Raw genomic sequence first — 13,264 nt, forward strand, 5'->3', positions numbered from 1 at the left:
CTGGTCTTTATGCGATACAATATTTCTCCAGCTAGTTACACTGTCGATTTGGGAGTATAAGACGCAACACGGGAAATAATACAGGAGACTTTGGCTATTCAAAATTATACAGGGTGAATCACCTGAAACTTGCACCACAAATACTGCAGAAATGGAAAGCGCTATTGATGTTCGGTTTTTACATAATGGATTGGGACTGTTGACCCTGTAGTTTGCTCCCTTTATCCCCCAAATCAACCAACCAATCAACCAGAATGGATTGTGTGGTGTGCGTACTGTAAGACCTTCGGTACACACACCATCAGATTATTTGACTTGTCGCTCTAACGAAGTAGGCGAGTGTCAGCAATATGTCTCTTGGTCATATCGTGGCGTGTTTATCTTCTGCCGTTAGGTCAGACGATAGAAATGCCACTTGCACGCTTAGAGTAGCAGATTGACGGTGACCAACTTTAAACAGAACTTGATTAATTTTCACACACATTTATTAAAATAATAAAAATTATAGACATTACGTAACTTAATTCTGGATGCTGTTTACAATATACAATCTGAAGTTCCTTTGCTCTTGGTACGTTAATCTTATTCTCACATATCTCTGATACTTGACAAAGTGTCTATACATTTCTCTTCATGGCCATGTACAGGAATATGATAATCTTATTAGGTGCAGACTGAAACTTGACTATAGATTAATGCAGACTAATGCAGACTAGTTAATCGGCGGTCTGTACACTCGTTATAATACCTCGAGCGTTCAGGTATCACTGCGCGAGTGTGATCCGCGAGGAGAAAAGGTTCTACGTTAGCACCAATCTCAGTGGCTGCGTTACATATTAATACGCGGATCGGCGGAAGCAGAATTTGGTCCGTCTTTATGGCAGCGCCATCTCGTAGAGCGGAGATGGACGGGAGGTGCGCCTGCGCTGTTGTGCTTAGCGGGGCGCGCTCTAGTGGGAAAGTTGTGTACGAGCTGACTACGCGGAACTTTGTACACAACAGATTGGTAGTCAAGGACTCGTTTTATTAGCCAATCAATAAATTGCACTAATACTTAGAAGTGTATTTTTGTGCAAACACATACTACTTTTTTAAGTTCAAATGGTTCAAATGGCTATGAGCACTATGCGACTTAACTTCTGAGGTCATCAGTCGCCTAGAACTTAGAACTAATTAAACCTAACTAACCTAAGGACATCACACACATCCATGCCCGAGGCAGGATTCTAACCTGCGACCGTAGCGGTAGCCCGGTTCCAGACTGTAGCGCCTAGAACCGCACGGCCACTCCGGGCGGCTACTTTTTTAAGTGTAATAATGTCTATCGACATTAACAAACTAAATGGAACGATGCCTATTAACATTAATAAACTTAAAGTAGGGTAAATTAGAATGTCAGTGGTGCTTGTGCAGGATTCTAGTTTACGAGGTATCGAATTTTGAAAAGTTCCCACACCGACACTTGTTTCTGCCCTTCAACCGCCGCAGTTGCTAGGTACGATGTTGTTATTTTTGCATACAACGTGCTTGTGTATTCCTTGAGTGCATTGTGACTTGCCTGTCAAGTAGTGTGTGACACTCGTGAGAGGAAGATGCGATTTACTAATGTAGAAAAAGCTAAGATGCTCATGGTGTATGTAGAGAGTAAGGAAGAATGCAGTTCGTTCTTGTATGGTGCATACAGCAAGATATCCCAATAAACGTCAACCATCTCGGCAAGTATTTATCAACATCTTCAACCAGTTACGTGAGACTGCGTACCAACTAGACAATGTAACAGAAAGAAACAAGAGGGGGAAATTAATGTTCTTGCTGCTGTTGCAGTTGATTCGCACGTTAGTTCATGCGCAATTTCACGAGGAAGTGGGATGAGTCAGGAAAGTGTCCTACGCACTCTCCACTGACATACACTATGTGATCAAAAGTATCCGGACACCCCGAAAGATATACGTTTTTCATATTAAGTGTATTGTGCTGCCACGTACTACCAGGTACTCCATATCAGCGACCTCAGTAGCTATTAGACATCGTGAGAGAGAAGAATGGGGCGCTCCGCGGAACTCACGGACTTCGAACGTTGTCAGGTAATTGGGTGTCACTTGTGTCATACATCTGTACGCGAGGTTTCCACACTCCTAAACATACCTAGATCCACTGTTTCCGATATGATAGTGAAGTAGAAACGTGAAGGGTCATGTAAAACACAAAAGCGTACAGGCCGACCTCGTCTGTTGACTGACAGAGACCGCCGACAGTTGAAGAGGGTCGCAATGTGTAATAGGCAGACATCTATCCAGACCATCACACAGGAATTCCAAACTGCATCAGGATCCACTGCAAGTACTATGACAGTTAGGCGGGAGTTGAGAAACTTGAATTTCATGGTCGAGCGGCTGCTCATAAGCCACACATCACGCCGTGAAATGCCATTCGACGACTCGCTTGATGTAAGGAGCGTAAACATTGGACGACTGAACAGTGGAAAAACGTTGTGTGGAGTGAAGAATCACGTTACACAATGCGGCGATCCGATAGCAGGGTGTGGGTATGGCGCATACCTGGTGAACGCCATCTGCTAGCGTGTGTAGTGCCAACAGTGAAATTAGGAGGCGGTTGTGTTATGGTGTGGTTGTGTTTTTTATGTAGGGGGCATGCACCCCTTGTTGTTTTTCGTGGCACTATCACAGTACAGGCCTACATTGATGTTTTAAGCACCTTCTTGCTCCCCACTGTTGAAGAGCAGTTCGTGGATGGCGACTGCATCTTTCAACACGATCAAGCACCCGTTTATAACGCACGGTCTGTGGGGGAATGGTTACACGACAATAGCATTCCTGTAATGGACTGGCCTGCACAGAGTCTTGACCTGAATCCTATAGAACACCTTTGGGATGTTTTGGAACGCCAACTTCGTGCAAGGCCTCACCGACCGAAATCGATACCTCTCCTCAGGGCAGCACTCCGTGAAGAATGGGCTGCCTTTCCCCAAGAAACCTTCCAGCACCTGACTGAACGTATACCTGCGATAATGGAAGCTGTCATCAAGACTAAGGGTGGGCCAACACCATACTGAATTCCACTACCGATGGAGGGCGCCACTAACTTGTAAGTCATTTTCACACAGGTGTCCGGATACTTTTGATCACATAGTGTAGGTTCCATCCCTATCACATCTCTCTCCATCAAGAACTGCATGGAAATGATTATGAGAATCGTGTTAACTTCTGTACATTGGCATTAAGCCAGGATACTCCAGATATATCATGTATCTTCTTTAGTAGCGAATCAACATTTACCAATGAGCGCCAGGTAAACCGCCGAAACATGCACTACTGGTCTGCTGACAATCCCCTTTGGCTTTGTCAGGTGTAACTTCAGCGTCCATGGAGTGCAAACATGTGGTGTTGGATAGTAAATCATCAGCTCATAGGCCCGTTCTTCATAGACGGAACACTGAACGCACACAAGCATCGCAGCCTCCTAACAGACCATCTTCCACAGATGCTAGAAGACGTTCCTCTGCAGACTAGGTGGAACCTGCAGTACCAACATGATGACTGTCCAGCCCACAGTGCACGAAGTACTGCAGCACGTCTTCACGAATTCTTTCCAACTCGATGGATTGGACCCAGAGGACCTGTACCTTGGCCGGCCCGTTCCCCGGGTTTGACGCCTATAGACTTTTTTCTGTGGGGATAGCTGAAAAACGCTGTCTTTCAGGACGTACCAAACACCCGATGATATGCAACTACGTATTACTGCAAGCCTGCTAGGACATCTCCGCTGCAATGCTAGCACGCGTGCAACAGTTGTTCCATACCTGACTGGAAGCGTGTATTGTCGCTGCCGGTGGTTATTCTGAACACAACCTGATGGTCAGTTGCCTCGTTACTGATCAGAATCCGCATAACTAGTGTATGCACTTGTGTTGATGAGTACCGCAGGTATTGTACATGTCTCGGTGTGGGAACTTCTCAAAATACGATATCTCGTAAACGACTCCCACTAGAATCCAGCAACGAACACCACTCACATTCTGATTTAATCTACTTTTAGTTTGTTAACGCCAGTAGCATTATTCCATTTAAAAGGGTGTATGTTTGCACAAAAAATCTACTTTCTAAGTATTATTAAAATCTGTTCATTGGCTAACGATACGAGCTCTTGACTACCAAAACATTCTCTGGAAACCGCATATCAGTAGGACTTTCATTTTCTGCAGAATTTGCGGGGCAAGATTTAGTTGTTTCACCCTGTATTCAGAGTGGGTGAAAATTGCCCTTACCCCTTATATGGAGTGCTAAGTGATTTAATTTGAATAAGCACAACTACTTATTTACGTATTAAGTTCTCTATATCGGTCTGTTCCACATCACACTGTAAAACATTTCCATACGGCTCCACGTTCTTGTTGACAAATTTTTGAACATGTTCGGTGTTATTGTGGGAAATGCGTCCACTACAGTAATGTGCAGTTCTTCGTTTGTAGCATAATGAAGTCAAATACATAAGCCTTAATGACTCCCCTTAACGTGGTGTGGCTACGACTTCTTACAAGGGAACCTCCCCATCGCACTCCCCTCAGATTTAGTTATAAGCTGGCACAGGGATAGGCCTTGAAAAACTGAACACAGATCAATCGAGAAAACAGGAAGAAGTTGTGTGGAACTATGAAAAAAATAAGCAAAATATACAAACTGAGTAGTCCATGCGCAAGATAGGCAACAACTAGGAAAGGGTCAGCTTACGAGCGCCGTGGTCCCGTGGTTAGCGTGAGCAGCTGCGGAGAGAGAGGTCTTTGGTTCAAATCTTCTCTCGAGTGAAAAGTTTAATTTTTTTATTTTCAGACAATTATTAAAGTTCAGGCACTCACACATAATCAACTTCGCTCTCCAAAATTCCAGGACATGTTAAGATTTGCTTGGACATATGCAGGATTTGACGGTCTACACACGGAAACATCTGAAAACGTAAAAAACAGATGTTTTGACAGAGCACAGGGAAAACTGTGCGACTGTGAAACTGTTGCATTAATTTGTTGCAGTTTATGTGACAAACTCCTATGTTTTCATCACTTTTTTGGGAGTGATTATCACATACACAAGAAAACCTAAAGCGGGCAAGGTAGAAGAATCTTTTTACCCATTCGCCAAGTGTGCAAGTTAGGTGGGTGGACACCATATTCCTGTCATGTGGCGCACATGCCGTCACCAGTGTCGTATAGACTATATCAGACGTGTTTTCCTGTGGAGGAATCGGTTGACCTATGACCTTGCGATCAAATGTTTTCGGTTCCTATTGGAGAGGCACGTCCTTTCGTCTACTAATCGCACGATTTTGCGGTGCGGTCGCAAAACACAGACACTAAACTTATTACAGTGAACAGAGACGTCAATGAATGAACGGACAGATCGTAACTTTGCGAAAATAAAGAAAGTAAAATTTTCACTCGAGGGAGGACTCGACCCATGGACCTCTCGTTCCCTATTTGTTCACTCTAACCACGGGACCACGGCGCTCCTCAACCCAGATTGTCCTTGATGTTGCATATGTTGCACATGGACTATTCAGTTTGTATATTTTGTTCATTTTTTTCATAGTTTCACACAACTTCTTCCTGTTTTCTCGATTGATCTGTGTTCAGTTTTTCAAGGCCTATCCACTGCGTCAATTTATAACTAAATCTGAGGGGGTGTGTGATGGGGAGGTTCCCTTGTTAGTGTCCATTTCAAGGGACTGGTGCTCCTAATGAACCACAACCTATCCACCGTCCTGGAAAGTGTTCATTTAGGAACTCGCGTAGTGCAAGAGCGTAGCGAGGAGTCGCTCCATTTCGCTGCAGCGAAATGCCGTCTTTGAAGCCCCTTTCCTTAAGCTGAGGTACTAACCATGTTTGTAACATGTGTAAATAATCTGTACCATTCACAGTCCCTTCAAAAAAGTGCAGTCCAAGCAGACGTTGTGATGTCATCACTGCCCATGTCATTACGAGAGACGGGTTCGTTTCTAGCTCGTTTTTGTAATGAGGATTCCCTTTGGCCCAAACGACAATGTTTATAGCACGTGCGCTGCGATAAATGGCGCATTAGTCTGGAAACATAATCTTGGTACGGTGCATTGCATTTTGAAGTTGATTTAACAAAGCACTGCATGCTAAAACGCGCTCATTCCGGCTGTATCCGATAACTCGTTTACGAACTCCGGTTGAAAAGGTCTGATCTTAAGATCTATTCACATGTGCTCTCACATTTTTGTCCTCGGTATACCGAGTTGCGAAGCACGTATGCGTGTCAACTTCTTAGGAGATTGTTCAATCGAAGCAAAGACTCCGGCACATTATTTCTGCTAGTGTCTTCTTCTTTCCACACCGCGGCTTTTCTTTAACACTACCAAAAGTAAATGCACGTCCTTCCCAATATAGCAGTGTTGCCTTTCGAGGTGGAGACTTGTTAAATCTTCCGTGGAATGCTGCCATAATCTGTCTCATTGCCTAAGCTGTGTGTTGTTATTGCACCAACACACTTGCCACTAAGAGCTCCTCAACAGTGTAATTATGACCGTTCACACATGCCATGGCTACAAATTAAAACTCAACTGTGAAAACACATAAATCTCAATTCCAACAGCTGATTACAACGACTGATAAGAAATAACACAGCTACCAGCTTGCATAATAACATTTGATACAAAACAGGGGTTACAGGGCTAAGGAGACTTATCGCCGAACCTGTAGTGTACCCGGTTGCGAAAAACTTGTTAAAGCTATGTGCAGACTAAGTCCAATTGTTTTAAGGAAGGAAGGGAAATTAGGGTTTAACGCCTTGTTGACAACGCGGTCATTAGCAACTGAGCACCATCTCCGATTGTTTCAACGGTTGGTAAGGAAATCTGGCTGCCATTTCAAGGCAACCATCCCGGAATTTGCATGGAGTAATTTACGGATGCGGCTGGTCCCGGAGGAGGTTCGAGTCCTCCCTCGGGCATGGGTGTGTGTGTTTGTCCTTAGGATACTTTAGGTTAAGTAATGTGTAAGCTTAGGGACTGATGACCTCAGCAGTTAAGTCCCATAAGATTTCACACACATTTGAACATTTTTTGATTTAGGGAAATCGCGAAAAACTTAGATCTCGATGGCCGGACGAGGATTTGAACCGTCGACCTCCGGAATGCGAGTCCAGGTGTTCTTAGAGATCAGACCTGATCCAAAATTGAAGGATGAAGAGTACGGTATGTGACTAAGTTTAAAACCAGGAAGAGTGAACCATTGATCTGATGGAATTAAATTTTTCTGGAGACTTATTCTATCTCATCTTTATCTTCCAGTATCGGAGAGCCTCGGCAGTGCTGACGATTTGAGAAGGGAAAAACCAAGATTGGCTGAGGCGTTAATTAAAGTTTGTGTTTGGGAAGGCGTTGGACTAGGATAATCCATGGAGGCATGGTAGCCACTATGGCAGGGTAGTGTAGTGGACAGCACATATGCTAGTAACGAGGAAACCCGTATTCAAGCCCTGGTCTTCCCACAAATTTTAATTCATTACTTCAGCTTCTACTCTTATCGAAGAAAGGGAGAAGTGCTACCAATATCTTGTTTTTAGACTGGCATAGATGACATGGAATGTGTCAGATCTTTTAGAAAAACGGTACCTGCCAGTATTTCTACACTACTGGCCATTAAAATTGCTATACCGCGAAGATGACATGCTACAGACGCGAAATTTAACCGACACGAAGAAGATGCTGTGATATGCAAATGATTAGCTTTCAGAGCATTCACACAAGGTTGGCGCCAGTGGCGACACCTACAACGTGCTCACATTAGGAAAGTTTCCAACCTATTTCTCATACACAAACACCAGTTGACCGGCGTGGCCTGGTGAAACGTTGTTGTAATGCTTCGTGTAAGGAGGAGAAGTGCGTACCATCACGTTTCCGACTTTGATAAACGTCGTCTATCGCGATTCTGGTTTATCGTATCGCGACATTGCTGCTCGCGTTGTTCGAGATCCAATGACTGTTAGCAGAATATGGAATCGGTGGGTTCACGAAGGTAATACGGAACGCCGTACTGGATTCCAACGGCCTCGTATCACTAGCAGTCGAGATGACAGGCATCTTATCCGCATGGCTGTAACGGATCGTGCAGCCACGTCTCGCACCCTGAGTCAACAGATAGAGACGACGTTTGCAAGACAACAACCATCTGCACCAACAGTTCGACGACGTTTGCAGCAGCATGGACTATCAGTTCGGAGACCATGGCTGCGGTTACCCTTGACGCTGCATCACAGACAGGAGCGCCTGCAACGGTGTACTCGACGACGAACCTGGGTGCACGAATGGAAAAACGTCATTTTTTCGGATGAATCCAGGCTCTGTTTACAGCATCATGATGGTCGGATCCGTGTTTGGCGACATCGCGGTGAATGCATATTGGAAGCGTGTATTCGTGATCGCCATACTGCCGTATCACCCGGCGTGATGGTATGGGGTGCCACTGGTTACACGTCTCGGTCACCTCTTGCTCGCATTGACGGCACTTTGAACAGTGGACGTTGCATTTCAGATGTGTCACGACCCGTGGCTCTACCCTTCATTCGATCCCTGCGAAACCCTACATTTCAGCAGGATAATGCACGACCGCATCATTTGGTGGCTCTGGAATACCTGAACCTGATGTAACTATAACCTTCGTTGTCATACTAGAGAAGATGCCACTGGGATAACTCGTATACCATCTCTCTGCAGTCTCATTTAATTATTGCAGATAGCCGGCCGGTGTGGCCGAGCGGTTCTAGGTGCGTCAGTCTGGAATCGCGCGACCGCTACGATCGCAGGTACGAATCCTGCCTCGGGCATGGATGTGTGTGATGTCCTTAGGTTAGTTAGGTTTAAGTAGTTGTAAGTTCTACGGGACTGATGATCTCAGATGTTAAGTCCCATAGTGATCAGAGCCATTTGAACCAATTATTGCAGATATTCCTCGAATGCAATAATATCTCCATTGAAAGTTGTCAGTGTTGGAGAGGGTGGTGTTGCCAGCTGTAGTCGAGTCGGTGTAAGAAGATCCCTGATACTACCCGTGGGCCAGGCAAATCAGCTTCACATGCTTACGTCAACCGATCACGTAATGCAATTTTTTAAACGTCTGTATGGCAACGCCCCAGAGTCATAGCAGCTACATAGACGACTACTGTTTTCTCCTGCAGCCGTTTGTGCTACGCAGCTGAAAGCTGGCAATAGTGCTGCCAGCTGTCAGATTTCTTCTTTCGCCGACTCGACAATAGTAAACTACACTACTGGCCATTAAAATTGCTACACCAAGAAGAAATGCAGATGACAAACGGGTATTCATTGGACACATATATCATATTAGAACTGACATGTGATTACATTTTCACGCAGTTTGGGTGCATAGATCCTGAGAAATCAGTACCCGGAACAACCACCTCTGGCCGTAATAACGGCCTTGTTACGCCTGGGCATTGAGTCAAATAGAGCTTGGATGGTGTGTACGTCCGCAGCTCGTGGTCGTGCGGTAGCGTTCTCGCTTCCCACGCCCTGGTTCCCGGGTTCGATTCCCGGCGGGGTCAGGGATTTTCCTTGCCTCCTGATGACTGGGTGTTGTGTGCTGTCATTAGGTTAGTTAGGTTTAAGTAGTTCTAAGTTCGAGGGGACTGATAACCACAGCTGTTAAGTCCCATAGTGCTGAGAGCCATTTGAACCATTTTTGATGGTGTGTACAGGTACAGCTGCCCATGCAGCTTCAACACGATACCACAGTTCATCACGAGTAGTGACTGACGTATTGTGACGAGCCAGTTGCCCGGCCACCATTGACCAGACGTTTTCAATTGGTGAGAGATCTGGAGAATGTGCAGGCCAGGGTAGCAGTCGAACATTTTCTGTATCCAGAAAGGCCCGTACAGGACCTGCAACATGCGGTCGTGCATTATCCTGCTGAAATGTAGGGTTTCGCAGGGACCGAATGAAGGGTAGAGCCACGGGTCGTAACACATCTGAAATGCAACGTCCACTGTTCAAAGTGCCGTCAATGCGAACAAGTGGTGACCGAGACGTGTAACCAATGGCACCCCATACCATCACGCCATGTGATACGCCAGTATGGCGATGACGAATACACGATTCCAATGTGCGTTCACCGCGATGTCGCGAAACATGGATGCGACCATGATGATGCTGTAAACAGAACCTGGATTCATCTGAAAAAATGACGTTTTGCCATTCGTGCACCCAGGTTCGTCGTTGAGTACACCATCGCAGGCGCTCTTGTCTGTGATGCAGCGTCAAGGGTAGCCGCAGCCATGGTCTCCGAGCTGATAGCCCATGCAGTTGCAAACGTCTTCGAAATGTTCGTGCAGATGGTTGTTGTCTTAGAAACGTCCCCCATCTGTTGACTCAGGGATCGAGACGTGGCTGCACGATCCGTTACAGCCATGCCGTAAGATGCCTGTCATCTCGACTGCTAGTGATACGAGGCGGTTGGGATCCAGCACGACGTTCCGCATTACCCTCCTGAACCCACCGATTCCATATTCTGCTAACAGTCACTGGATCTCGACCAACGCGAACAGCAATGTCGCGATACGATAAACCGCAATCGCGATAGGCTAACATCCGACCTTTATCAAAGTCGGAAACGTGATGGTACGTATTTCTCCTCCTTACAGTAGGCATCACAACAACGTTTCACCAGGCAACGCCGGTCAACTGCTGTTTGTGTATGATAAATCGGTCGGAAACTTTCCTCATGCCAGCACGTTGTAGATGTCGCCACCGGCGCTAACCTTGCGTGAATGCTTTAAAAGCCAATCATTTGCATATGACAGCATCTTCTTCCTGTCGGTGAAATTTCGCGTCTGTAGCACGTCATCTTCGTGGTGTAGCAATTTTAATGGCCAGTAGTGTATGTGCCACGTGTTTGTGCGATCAATTTAACTCGTTCCTGGTTCGGCTCTCCTCCCTTCATCCAGTGTAATCTGTCTCCCATGACAAGGTTCTACACGCATTATTTGTTCACAGCGTCCTGGACCAGGGTTCCGTAGTTCCGGAGTGGACAGAAATCGGTCGACTTGGGCATGATAATGTTTTGTGTCTGCCCGCTAGCAACAATGGCGATCTAACCCTACAGTGCATGTGCGTGTGTGTTACGATGTGTTTGATGTGTCGTGCAATGTCAAGTTATTAAGCATAATTGTAGTGCCAGCACTGTGTGACGAAAGCCCGGGTTGTTCCCTCACACCGCTTTTCACTCCTTGGCTACCCGTGTGCTGGGAGTCAGCGGGAGGAGCTTGCTTCCTACGATCCGCCCTCTTCTTCCAACCGACCCCCCCACCCCTCCCCCCACCAACCCATTCGGTCAGCACATTGTGAGCAAAATATATGGTGTATCAAAAAGAATCATCCGATTTAAAAAAGTGTTCACTATTACGATATTTGCGAATGTGCGTGAACAACTTACTGTTGGAAAGAGCAAACTCTCGAGTTTTACACGGTTTATGCTAGGTAGCAGCTGTGTGCTCCCACTTCAGTTCGAGTAAGAATGGTGTCGGGACAGCAGAAAGCGTATTGTGTTACACGTTTTGCCAGTGCGGGTCAGCAATAACTGTTCACCGTGACTTTCGTACTAGGTATGGTGTGCATCCTCCTACAGCACACAGCACTAGACGATGGCACGAACAATTCCGAGAACCAGATTGTCTGTGTAAAGGCAAATCACCGGGCCGTCCCCGAGTGCCTGACACAGACGTCGATCGCATCCTCCATAGTTTCGCGAGGAGTCTGCAGAAATCCGTTCGCCGAGCAGCTCGACAACTCAACATGCTCCCGATGTCCGTCTGGCGTGTGTTTCCAGGATGGGGCACCGCCACACTGGCATGTTGAAGTGCGGGAATTTTTAAATCAAAGGATTACTGAACGATGGATCGGTCGCACTGGACCAAATGATTCAGCCTCACATTACTGGCCTCCAAGGTCACGGAACCTGACTGTATGTGATTATTTATTGTGTGGGTTTATAAAAAAAATAAAAATAAAAAAATTGGTTCAAATGGCTCTGAGCACTATGGGACTTAACATCTCACGTCATCAGTCCCCTAGAACTTAGGACTACTTAAACCTAACTAACCTAAGGACATCACACACATCCATGCCCGAGGTAGGATTCGAACCTGCGACCGTAGCAACCGCGTTGTTCCGGAGTGAAGCGCCTAGAGCCGCTCGGCCACAGCGGACGGCTGGGGTTTATAAAAGGCTCTGTTGATGTGCCTCCGTTACCAACAACAATGAATGAACTGACACATCGCAAACAGCAGCTGTGGAAGCTGTAACTCAAGACATGCTCGCTGCAGTGTTGGAACAATTTGAATACCACGTTGACATATGCCATGCATCTCATCTATGAAAAGGTATGAAAAGTAACATGTTGAGTTTCCCGTTCACCAAAAAAAAAAAAATTCATTGTATACAGAGTGTTACGAAAAGGTACGACCAAACTTTCAGGAAACATTCCTCACACACAAAGAAGAAAATATGTTATGTGGACATGTGTCCGGAAACGCTTACTTTCCATGTTAGAGCTCATTTTATTACTTCTCTTCAAATCACATTAATTATGGAATGGAAACACACAGCAAAGAACGTACCAGCGTGACTTCAAACACTTTGTTACAGGAAATGTTCAAAATGTCCTCCGTTAGCGAGGATACATGCATCCACTCTCCGTCGCATGGTATCCCTGATGCGCTGATGCTGCCCTGGCGAATGGCGTGTTGTAATCACAGCCGTCCACAATACGAGCACGAAGAGTCTCTACATTTGGTACCGGGGTTGCGTAGACAAGAGCTTTCAAATGCCCCCATAAATGAAAGTCAAGAGGGTTGAGGTCAGGAGAGCGTGGAGGCCATGGAATAGGCACATGTTCTAGCAGCGCAGGTAGAGTATACCGTATGAAATCATGATAACGTGCTCCATTGAGCGTAGGTGGAAGAACATGGGGCCCAATCAAGACATCACCAACAATGCCTGCCCAAACGTTCAGAGAAAATCTGTTTGATGACGTGATGGCACAATTGCGCGTGGATTCTCGTCAGCCCACACATGTTGATTATGAAAATTTACAATTTGATCACGTTGGAATGAAGCCTCATCCGTAAAGAGAACATTTGCACTAAAATGAGGATTGACACATTGTTGGATGAACCATTCGCAAAAGTGTACCCGTGAAAGCCAATCAGCTGCTGAT

At 45.9% G+C, this 13,264-nt stretch overlaps 1 protein-coding gene across 2 annotated transcripts in view; it reads right to left on the bottom strand.

Moving 5' to 3' along the window:
• Positions 1-13,264, bottom strand: part of LOC126183441 (hyaluronidase-like) — a 268,965-nt gene that overhangs the window by 34,955 nt on the left and 220,746 nt on the right. The gene's annotated exons all lie outside the window — the stretch shown is intronic.

The sequence above is a fragment of the Schistocerca cancellata genome, chromosome 4, assembly GCF_023864275.1.
Source record: "Schistocerca cancellata isolate TAMUIC-IGC-003103 chromosome 4, iqSchCanc2.1, whole genome shotgun sequence".
In the NCBI taxonomy this organism is placed as follows: Eukaryota; Metazoa; Arthropoda; class Insecta; order Orthoptera; family Acrididae; genus Schistocerca; species Schistocerca cancellata.